We start from the raw sequence: 12359 nt of genomic DNA, 5'->3' as shown, positions 1-12359 counted from the left end.
GGTCCAACTAGCATTACAGAAAACCAGCTTTCAATCTTTAAGTTATTCATTTATTGGTGGTGTGATATTTTCATATTCTTCACCACTTTCATCAAGTCACTAGTTTAGATTCCATAGTTGGCTCTTGGAATAGTTGGTTAGCCAAAGGTAGAGGGAACCCATAGTCGAATCGGGCGTTGAAGCCTTGATTGTTGTTGTTGTGGCTCCCTTGATAATTTCCTCTAGGCCCTTGGTTGTTGTAATTTGAGCCTTACACGTGTTCTTGAAAACCTTGACCAAACCCTTGGCCAAACCTTTGATTAGCTTAATTTCCTTGGTAACCTTGGTAGAAGCTTTGATTACCTTGGTTACCCCAAAAATCTTGGTACCCTTGAGGTTGGTTTCTAAAATTTTGGTTTTGATTGTTGTTTGACCATTGGTTTAGATTCCCGAAGTTGTTCTTTTGATTTTGGTTTCCACCCCTAGCTTGAGAAAACTTGGGTGGGTTGGTGTTTTGCGGTTGAATGTGTTGCGGATTTTGCACATTCGTGCTCTTGTAGCTTAAGAGTGGACTATTCTTCATGCCCGCACATTGTAAGAATTATTGGCACACAAATCAAAAGTATATCGTTTCCTCCACACAATTCACAAGAAGAGTTAGGAATGACCTCTTCCATGGGTGGACCATGGGAGGCACTAGCTTGGTGCACTTGTTTCCTTTGCATTTGCTCAAGTTTTTTCGCGAGAAGATCTAGTTTAGCATTAGTTTCGGCATTTGAGTCAGAAGAGTTCTGTTGAGGATAGCGGCTACTTCTTCTCAACATGTTACCTCTTGACCCATAGTTAGACTCCGAGTCAACCATTTTTTTTATAAGGGTCGAACCCTCTTCATCTCCTAGATGATCAAATCCTCCCCCGCGGAGACATTCACCATTTCTTTAGTCCTTGGTAAAAATGTTTGAAAGAACGTTTGGGTGATGTATCAACCCGGAATCTCATGATGTGGACAACGTGCAAGGAGGTCTTGAAACCTATCCCAAGCTTCCCCTAGATACTCTCCATCTTCTTGTTGAAAAGTAGTTATCTCGTTCCGGAGCATAGCGGTCTTGGAGGATGGTAGTATTTGGCTATGAAAGCTTTGGCTAAGGCGTCCCATGTGGTAAATGTGTTTGGTGTATGAACGTTTAGCCAACGGTCCACTTTGTCCCTTAGAGAGAATGGGAACAACATCAATCTCAAAATATCTTCGGGTACTCCATTGCGCTTCATCATTGCAACCTTTTTTTTAACTTTATAAGATGGGCATGTGCATCCTTGATGAACGTGTCTTTGTATGCTCTCAAACACATTTATACCCAACTACTAGCATAGCAAGCAAGTCGGGGTCGCACCCAAAGGACGGGAGTGCTCAAATTGTTCAATCTAATTGTAGTTTCACTTGGGTGTCATAATTGGTTTGAGTTGAAGATTCTAAACTAATGAAAGCAATGAAAAACAATGAAAGGTAAAACAAGCAATAAAAAGAAGGGTGTGATCAAATAATAAACAATACTAGGGAATCATGGAATCATAGGGGAATCATGGTCAGATCAAACAAACAAGTTTCATAGATGCAAACAATTATTATTGTTAGAATTAATTTAGTGTATATCTTACAATTCCTAGAGGAAACTTAGGTCTCGGAATCGAGTCGGTCAAGACTTTACAACACCTACAAGTCGACTTGGTTTTCCCTATTCATGGTGAGATACCATAAATAAGTCCTAGGAAGGTTTGGGTCCTGGAGCCGAGTCGGTCAAGACTTTACAACACCTACAATCGACGTAATTCTTCCTAATCAAATATATGCATGGTCTAACAAGCCTTGAGTTGGTTTATGTCTTACAACTCTTGTTGAAAGAATAAGAGAAACATGTTAGGTTGTCAATCAAGCATTTCAGCAAACATGACATGTGCATAAGTTGGAAAAATAATAAGCAATCATTCATATGAACTCATTAAGCATAAATCTTCCCCATGATTAACTCCCCTAATCCCCCACTAATCCCTAGTTAGGAAACTACTCACTCATTATCGTGGAAAACATGTTAATAATGGTGTCAATCATCTTAACAAGTATAAACATGATGAAAGAGTGAAACAATAAACAATAAACAAGTAAAGAGTGAAGGAATTATACCAATCTTAAGATGAACAAGCGGAAAGGAAAGAATAATAGAAGAGAACTTGATTGATTGATTAAGAGTTGTCAATTCTCCAATAATAACCCAATAATCTTCAATTACCCCATAAGATCTAAGAATGCTTGAACAATAATTAAGGAAAGATTAATGTGTAATTTGTGGAAAGATTAAATGCTAATCTATTCTAATATACTCCTAATGAGAGCTTAATCTAAACTAAGGAAGCATAATCCCCACTAAAAGAGCTTAATCTTCTCTAAATACAAGAGGGGTATATATAGTAGTACAAGGATTAGGTTAACTAAGGGCTTAAATGACGATTAAGCCCCTTGAAAGAAGATTAGTGCCTTGCAAGTCCCATGAGGAACCGCACGACTCCCCATGATTAAGACAATCTTCCTGCCGAACAATTCGCTCGTTATGGCTTGGGGACGCCCGTCCTGAGCTTGGGGACGCCCGTCATGAGCTTGAGACGCCCGTCCTGACGGTCAACTTGTCTATTTGAGCTCGGATTGTAAAATGGATGTCATTTCCTCATCCGGACTCCTATTGGAGTGATTCAAAAGCCTAGACCATTTAATTTTTTGACGTTGTTTCATCTATCATAGTTTCAGAGTCAAACAAGAAAATCTTAGTTTTGTTCCAAGAAATTTTCTCTTATAATGGCTCCTTCTCGTCATCCTTGCTCAACAACTTGTGGGGATTGATTCTTGGGTCGCGGGGGTTGTCCTTCATTACCCTAAAACTTAATTTATTGAACTACGGCCTTTAGCCTTGATCTCTTCTTCGATGCTTGGTCGTTGGATGTTATCAACGTAGCGTTGTTTCACTCCATTTGTACAAGGTTAGTGCTCCTCTTCTACAAAGGATTATGCATAATATGAAGTTAAAGACAAGAAATGACCCTATTACACACTAAAAAGCATAGGAACTAGGCTAGTTAGGGGATTAAATGTGCGTAAATAGGAGTCACATCAATCCTCATCAATGTGCCCACCAAAGCTATCCTTCTCGATTAGACCAACTTGGGCGGGATGGATCTCAAAATTGTTAGGGGCTAAGGTGCCGAATTTAATTGGAGCGGAAGTGTCATCGTTCTTTGGTCGGTTATGGTCTCGTAAGTAGGGGTGAGCAAAACCGGATATCCGATACGGTTTTAGAAAACGTATCGGATATCCGGTTTTTTAAATCTCTTTTTTTAGTATCCTTATCCGATACGGTTTTTCCGTATATCCGGAAACCGTTATCCGGTATCCGGTTTTCAGCCTCACTTATGTAATTTAATATTTTTTTCTTTTCTAAGTGTGGTCGTTGGTTTTTTTCGTAACTTAAAAGTGTTCTAAAAGTTATAAGAGTAAATAACTTATAAAGTTTAATACTAATAAGGTTTAAATACCAACATATTGTATATTTTGTGATTTTTGTGTATATTTTAATATTTTATTCTAAAAAAACGGCAACCGTATCGGATACCGTATATCCGGTTTCATATTTTGCTGATCCTTATCCGATACAGTTTTCGTATCGGATATCCGGAAATTCGTATCGGATATCCGAAAATACGTATAATTAAATCCGTATAGTGTATCGGATACATATAATAAAACCGTATCGTACAACTTTGCTCAACCCTACTCGTAAGGCGGCCATTTGTGGATTTATAAGAGGTTTATTTGGTGGTGTTTGAGGTGGTGTATTTGGGATTTGGAGATTGTGGAAAGGATTTTCTACGAATGGATCAATGGTGAATGGTTGTTTGCACTTGTATAGTGGTTTCTAGATGCGTTTGGGTGATTGTGGTTGCTCGGTTTGAGGAAGTTTGAGAGGTAATCCGAACCCTTGATAAAGTCCTACTCCGTAAAGCTCGAAATAGCCTTTCGGTTCCGGGTCACTAAACAAAGAATTCCCATTTCCTCTAGGCATAACTTTAATAAATCGTTAGTCTCCTAGTATTTTTAGGCACTAGGGATAAGCAATAAGACAATCACTCTACAAGAAACAAGGCACTACTCAAATAAGCAAACAAAAGACACCAAGACTAAAGCTACGACTCTTAACTAACTAAGTACAATCTAACGTCATCCCCGGCAATGGCGCCATTTTGATGACCCAGTTTTAGTCGTCCTTAGTTCTAGTATCAAAAACAATTTATAAAACCCAATAAAAGTAGTATTTATCGGGTCGAACTACAAGGATGAAGTGCAGTTGTACTTAATTTGTTCGAATCTAAGTTTAATCAAAAAGCAAGGAGGTTGGTGAAATTATTAAACTAAAACTAAAGCAATTAAGAGCAAGGTGACTAAATGAAATGTAAACAATTGATAAAAACTATGGTCTTTGGGTTCCCCTAAACAAGTAAAGCTAAGTATGGGTATTAATGGGTTTTGGGTAATTATTGGCCATGAAGAACTAATTTCTTAAACTCTCCTAAAGATGGACACAAAATCATCACAATGTATCCAAACTCATCATAAGCACAATATCAAGTATCTATGTAAACTTTCATTTAATGAGATACTAAGCATAAATTGGAGAAAGGTATGAACTTTCATACACATATTTCAACAAACACCTTCTATGCATATTTACAAAGACCAAACAATTTACCGAATAACCAAATATTAACAACCCATATTCATAGCCTTAATCCTCACTTAGGTTCCCCCTAAACCCTAGAGGGTCACTACTCACACATAGTTGATGGACAAATGTAAACAATTGGAGAAAAACAAGCAAATATGGTAATAAACACGATATTAATTAAAACAACAACTAAAAAGGAAATAGAAATGTAAACAATTGAGAATTAAACTAAAAAGAGAGGAAATTGTACCAACAATGAAGAAAGATTGAGTCTTTGATGAATAATTGGAAGAAGTTCTTCAACAATCTTCTATTACAAGCCAAATACCCAAGTGTAAACTAATCAACTAAACTATATCTAGGCTACATTGCTAAGTAATTAAGGTTTAATTAGGGAAAGATTAAAACTTGGATTAAGAAAACTTGCATAAAATTAGGAGGAATTTCAGAGCCAGGGTATTTTGTCTAAAATGAATTAGGGAGGAAGTATTTATATAGTTTACATGGAAATTAGGTCAAAAATAACAAGGTTGAAAATGCAGAGAAAGGGCCCTAGGCGGTGGACCGGCCGTCGATGGTCTGCCCGGCTAGGAGTTCCCAGTAAGATTCCTTCAACTTCGGGGGCATTAAATATTCCCAGCCAGTGGGCCGGCTGTCGGTGGGCAGCCTAGCTGGGAGTCTTCTGTATATTTCTTCTAATCTCCGAAGTCATCAGGTGTGCACAGCCGAGCTGCCGGTGCCCTACCCGGCTGGGAGTCTCCTGATCTTTTCCTTCTCTTTTCTTCCCTTTCTCACTGGGAAGGGTGCCCAGCCGGTAGACCAGCTGCCGGCCAGCCGGTTGGGACACTCTTCTCAGCTTATTCTCCTCTTCTTTCCAATGCAATCTTCAAAACAACCTAACTCGCTCCCATTTCCTCTTTTCCGTCTCAAATCCTACAACATGAGACACAAATTCATAGAACGAGAAATAGGGAAGCAAAATGAAAGTAATAGGCATAAAAACCATCTCAAAATTGATCAAAATGCATAGAAAAGAAGGGAGAATTATGACCAAATAAACACACATCAGTCGGCCTTCTGGATTTTGGCACCCTGGTATTATTGTCACATTAACAATGATGACATACACATACACATACACATACACATACACATACACATACACATACACATACACATACACATACACATACACATACACATACACATACACATACACATACACATACACATACACATACACATACACATACACATACACATACACATACACATACACATACACATACACATACACATACACATACACATACACATACACATACACATAAACATAAACATACACATACACATACACATACACATACACATACACATACACATACAAATCGTTTCAATGTGATATGTAGCATGATAATACATGTAAAATGATCATAATTCAACTTACATACAAATCAATTATCCCATTAGGGTTTACGAATGATTCAACAATTTTTTTATCTTTACCATACCACTTCCGGTGGGAATATTAGTGTTTTTAGAATAAACACATCGTACATGAAAATTGTTGGAGTAGTGTCCTCCACAATGAGTGCGTTTACATATTAAATCTCGTAAAAGGAATATCGGGGATTTATTTTATTTATTTGTCAGCTGGTCATCGTTAATCGGTAATGATTGGCTGACTAGAGTTTGACATTAATGTCGTGTGACGGCGGTGATCAGCTGATCCCTTTAGGTCACACCTATAGGATGACGCCCAAATAGATTAATTAATTGTTTGTATGAGATACGAGATAATTAATTCCTTGTATTATTTGACTCTTAGTTAGTCACATAAATGTATTATTTGATGACGGGTTACGAACTCGGGACAAAGAGATTTATTATTTAATTATGAGATATTTAAATAATAAATGATTAGAATTTATTAATTAATTGTTAATTAATTAATTTTATACGATATGTGTATATGTTTTGAGGTGGAATTAATTAGCTATTAAATTTTACAAGAGGTTGTAAAATTAGCTAAATGGGTTAATATTGACACATTGTATGTTGATAAAATAGTCTTATGATTACTTAATAGTTAAGTAGTCATTGGTTGTTAATTTATATTATTTAAGTGTTAAATAAATTAAATTAATATTTAATTATGTAAGATAATTAAATATACGACTTATAAGCATTTGTGGGGCAAATATCGAAAACCGAAATGGACCAAAAAGTAGTCCACATATACTGGTTTTTTGAGGACATCACAAGTGTCCTTTAGGTGAATTTTTCCACTTATAATTGTCCCCTCAAATTGCCTATAAATACCATTGAAACTCCACCATTTCTCTAATTGAAAAAATTTGAAGAAAAATTGGTCTAGGTTCATATACACTACCTAAAGACCAAATTTTTCTTCTTATTTTGTTCATCTTTTATATCAAAAACATATATAAATATTAACTAATAATATTATCAAAGTAATAATATTTATTAGTATAACATATATACAAAAAAACAAGGTTACTACTACATTTACCTAGTTAGTATTTTTAGTAGTATTTTGGGTTTATCTTGGGTGCCACCTTAGGAGATTACCAACTTTGGTAATTAAGGTGTTGGAGGATCATCCTTATTGCATTAGCACAAGAACAACATCAAGGAAGGAGTCCTTGAGTTGTGCCCATTTTGCCTTATAACAATGTAAAGAATTTTTGTCTTAAGATGGTTTTATACCATCTCTTTTACACACTCTTTTGCATGCATGTAGATTTAGACCACTTTTAATTAATTTGTAATTTTAATATCATAAGATGAGTATTAATATGGTCTAAATAACTAACAAGTGGTATCAGAGCATTGTTAAATACATGCATGTTGTCTTAAGACGATTTTAGTAATTTATGAGATAAATTAATAAAATTGATATTATGTTACTAAAATTCGTTTTATCACATAATATAGTCTTGCATGTAAATAATCTGGTCTTAGGATGATATGGGACGAAAATTTGATTTTTGTTAAATTTTTCCACTTTTTATAACTTAAATTGGCATAAAATTGAGTAAAAATGCATTAAAATTAATTAAGAGTTAATTAAATTAGGTTGCATGTTAATTTTATGCATATTTATTTATAAATAACCACATGCATGTTCTATTTATGAGATAAGTAGATACTTTAGGTTAATGTGATTAATTTAGGTAGTTTATTGATTTTTATTTGATAAAAATGGGTAAATAATGGTTATTTTGTAAATAAATATTGATTTTATTATGGGGCTCGAAATTTCTGAATTATTAGCTCCTGAAAATTGTTCCAAAATGTAAAAAAATTTATTTTAAGTCATTTCATTTTTTATGGTTTGATTTAGAATTAAATTGTAAAAATTATCGCTTTACCGATTACATTGTGAAATCTTTTTAAATAAATTTTAAAAACAAAAAATTTCACTTGCATGGCATTTTTGGTGTAAGACCAGAATGTTCATGGTTTTGAAATTTATTTTTCCATAAATTTTTATATTAAATGGAATTTTTGTATGATAATTGTGAATTATTATATCATTTTTGTCACAATTGTGTTTTAATTCCCATATAAATTCAAGATAATTGTTGAGAATAATTATTTTGATATTAGACCAGATTATTATGATGAGTATTTCTTAAAATTATTTTAAGAATTGATTATGAATTTTTATTGGTAAAAATTCCGTCAAAGCAAGCTCAAATGATCGTTGTTGGTAAGTTAGATGATTTGGCATGTCATTTTCCATAATGCATTTTATTATTCATTTAGATGAATGGTTTTTAGAATTATTGTTATGTAATTTTTCCTAATATGGCCATAGGTAGAAGTTGGTATTTCCCGAAATGTAAGGGAATATCGACTTGTTTTGTAATTAATTGCGATTTCGCATCGCCTAATTTGTAATTAATTAATAGTTTTATTTTAATTTTATTACAAATTGTATAATAGGGTATTGTTATGTAATTTAATTATTATTAATTAGATGAAGCTACTAAAGACGGAGTTTTCATGAAGACGGTGTTTTCGGAAAGGCGTTCCGAAATCCTAAAGAAGGAGGACAATTTATGAAGACTCAAGGGACCAAGGAGTTGGTTTCCGAAGTGTAATAATTTTAGTTAATTAGATTAACTAGGTGGTCATATTAGGACTTGTTTGTTTTAATTCTTCTATGCATTCATGCCAAATCGTCACTACATGTTTTATTTTTTGTTGTTATCGATTTAATCGTCTAGCATTCACTAATTTTGTTCACTTAAAAGTGATAGACAATTAAATTGATAAGATCTCTCACATTTGTTTAAAATTGAGATTAAGCCTTACCCAATAATAGCACCTATGAATCCCTTCTTCATTAGAGGTAGGTTCGGATCACCGAGGTACACTCTTTTTACGTTGGGTAAGTAGGGTAATAAAAGTTATTACGCGTGAAAATTGGTTGGACTCAACGGGATAAATATGGGTTGAATCGGTCCACCGTGCCCATATTTATTCTGGGGCTAAAAGATAGATTTTAAGAAAATCCGTCAACCAAGAGTTCTAGTAGTAGAATCAGTCAAAATGTTGACTCACCAAATTTATATAAATATGGGTTGAATCGGTCCACCGTGCCCGTGTTTATATAAAATTGGATCTTGGAATCATTTATATAATTCAGTGGGAGATCATTATATAAATGCGAACTTGTTAAATAGTTTCACAAGTTAAATATTTCTAGACGATAAATGTTCAATCTTTCCTTTATTTCCTTTGTAGTAATCACGATGACTTCTACTAGTGAAACCGCCACCATAGCTAGAGATTCATGGCTACGTTCTTTTATGGACAAATATATATTAAAAGCCGACGGTAGTAATTTTAAAGATTGGGAGGAACAACTTCGATTAGTGCCGCAGTGATGGCAAATTACGCTACCTTGTCGATCCCTCTCCCCTTCGCCTAGTACTAGGGCCACCGCCGATGTAAGGGAGGCTTTTTCAAATTATCAAAAGGAATCATTTGCAATAAAAAATGTTTTGATTTTTTCAATGGATCTGCTTTACAAAGGCAATGTGTCAAGTTTCGTGATGCACATAAAGTATTCTCGAGGCTTTCCACTATGTTTTCTCAAGCCCCGAGAATAATTCAAAGATGACACCATTGTTCGTTTCTTTGAGGCTAACCTCAAAGATGGTCAACCTGTAAGTTCACACGTACTTAAAATGATTGAGTACGTGGAAACTTTAGAGGGGTTGGGATGTAAGATCCCCGACGAATTAGTGGTGGACCGAGTGCTCCACTCTCTTTCGCACGTCAAGGGATTTACCCAATTTAGGGTAAATTACAACATGACAAACATGAGAAAGAGTTTACATGAGCTCCATTCTCTGCTTGTGCAAGCATAGAAGGACATGGGATTGAGTGGGAGTACGAGGAAAGATGTGCTTGCGATTAACGTGAAGGGGAAGAAACAGTTTAAGAGGAACGCAGGTAAGAAGCCCGTTCAGGTGGAGGGCAAAGGTAAAGCAATTGCGAATTGCTCTACCAAGCAAAAACCTATAAAGGGTAATCCTCTTAAAGATACTTGTAATTATTGTAATAACAAGGGACATTGGAGACGTAATTGTACAAAGTACCTGGATGACATAAAAGCTGGTATTGTGAAGCCGACATGTAATTTCTCAACTGAATCTTTTATGATAGACATAAATTATGCTTCAAATACAACTTGGGTATTAGATACTGGTTGTGGTTCTCACTTGTGTAATGATTTGCAGGGCCTAAAAAGCATAAGAAAGCTAAACAAGGGTGATGTCGATCTCCGAATGGGAAACGGGTCTAAAGTAGCTGCCGTCTCTGTAGGAACTTATGTACTTAGTTTAGCTTCGGGGTTGGAGTTACATCTTAATAATTGTTATTTTGTACCAACGCTATCTAGAAATATAATATCCGTATCTGTGTGAGACACAGAATGGTTTTCCTTTGTAATTAAAGACAAGTGTTGTACTTTTTCCCTTAATGGGATTGTATATAGTCAAGCTATTTCAATCAATGGTATTTATATTCTAGATACTTGCAATGATGTTTATCATTTAGATAATAAAAGACTCAAAACATGTGATCCCGATCAATCTTATTTATGGTATTGTCGCTTAGGACACATTAACGAGAAGCGCATTAAAAGACTAGTGTCGACTGGTGTAATTAAACCTTTTGATTTCGAATCATTTGGTACATGCGAATCTTGTCTTCTTGGCAAGATGACTCGTTCACCTTTTCTAGGAAAAGGATCTCGAGCTAGCGAGTTATTGGGTTTAATACATACCGATGTTTGTGGCCCAATGACAAGTCCTTTGCTAGAGGTAATTATGACTATTTCATTACTTTTACCGATGACATGAGTAGATATGGGTATATCTACTTAATGAGGTATAAAAGTGAAGCTTTTGATAAGTTCAAAGAGTTTTAGAATGAAGTAGAAAACCAATTAAATAAGAAGATTAAAACATTACGATCAGATCGTGGTGGGGAATATTTAAGCAATAACTTTAAAGATCACCTTATAAACTGCGGTATTGTATCTCAGTTAACTCCTCCTGGCACACCACAATTAAATGGTGTGGCTGAAAGGAGGAATCGAACTTTATTAGATATGGTTCGATCGATGATGAGTCAAACAGAGTTACCTAAGTTATTCTGGGGTTTTGCCATTTTATCTGCTGTACAATCACTTAATAAAAGCCCACTAAAGCAACTGACAAAACTCCATATGAGATATGGAAAGGGAAAGTCCCGAATCTGCGATACATGAAAGTATGGGGTTGTGATGCTTATGTCAAGAGTAAGTCTAACGATAAGCTTGCACCTCGTTCTGAAAAGTATATTTTTGTAGGCTACCCTAAGGAAACTTGTGGATATTACTTCTACAATAATAACGAGAACAAAGTGTTTGTAGCTCGTGAAGCTGTCTTTCTAGAAAAAGAGTTTATTTCTAGAAGACAGAGTGGGAGAAAATTTGAACTTGACGAAGTTCAAGAGCCACAAACTGATATGACAATACAGGAAGATGTTCCTTCTACGTCTGAATCAGTTATTGTTCCTTCTGAACATAGGAGGTCGAAAGGGTTAGTCGCCACCGATAGATACCTTGGTATTATCGAGGAAGATGGTGACTATGAGGTTTTACTTTTAGAAAGTGATGAACCCAAGACCTATAAAGCAGCTATTATGAGTTCTGACTCTAAGCTATGGCTCGAAGCCATGCAATCCGAAATGGATTCCATGTACGATAATCGGTATGGGACTGGTTGACTTACCTAAAGATGTTCGACCTCTTCAGTGTAAGTGGATATTCAAGATTAAAATCGGCATGGATGGACATAAAGATGTCTACAAAGCTAGATTGGTTGCAAAAGGTTTCACTCAGGTTCATGGTTTACACTATGATGAAACTTTTGCACCAGTTGCTATGCTTAGATCTGTTCGGATTATGTTAGTGATTGCTGCATTTCATGATTATGAGATATGGTAAATGGATGTCAAAACCGCTTTCCTGAACGGGTTTCTGGAAGAGGAAGTGTTCATGACACAACCTGAGGGTTTTGTGGATCCTAA

At 35.4% G+C, this 12359-nt stretch overlaps 1 non-coding gene across 1 annotated transcript; it reads left to right on the top strand.

Moving 5' to 3' along the window:
• Positions 1-971: 971 nt before the first annotated feature.
• On the top strand, positions 972-1078 carry LOC141644830 (small nucleolar RNA R71). The gene has a single exon (XR_012544434.1). It is a non-coding gene; the product is annotated as a small nucleolar RNA R71 (small nucleolar RNA).
• Positions 1079-12359: the final 11281 nt, after the last annotated feature.

The sequence above is a fragment of the Silene latifolia genome, chromosome 2 (assembly GCF_048544455.1).
Source record: "Silene latifolia isolate original U9 population chromosome 2, ASM4854445v1, whole genome shotgun sequence".
Taxonomy (NCBI): domain Eukaryota; kingdom Viridiplantae; phylum Streptophyta; class Magnoliopsida; order Caryophyllales; family Caryophyllaceae; genus Silene; species Silene latifolia.
This window is presented reverse-complemented; position numbering and strand designations above follow the sequence as displayed.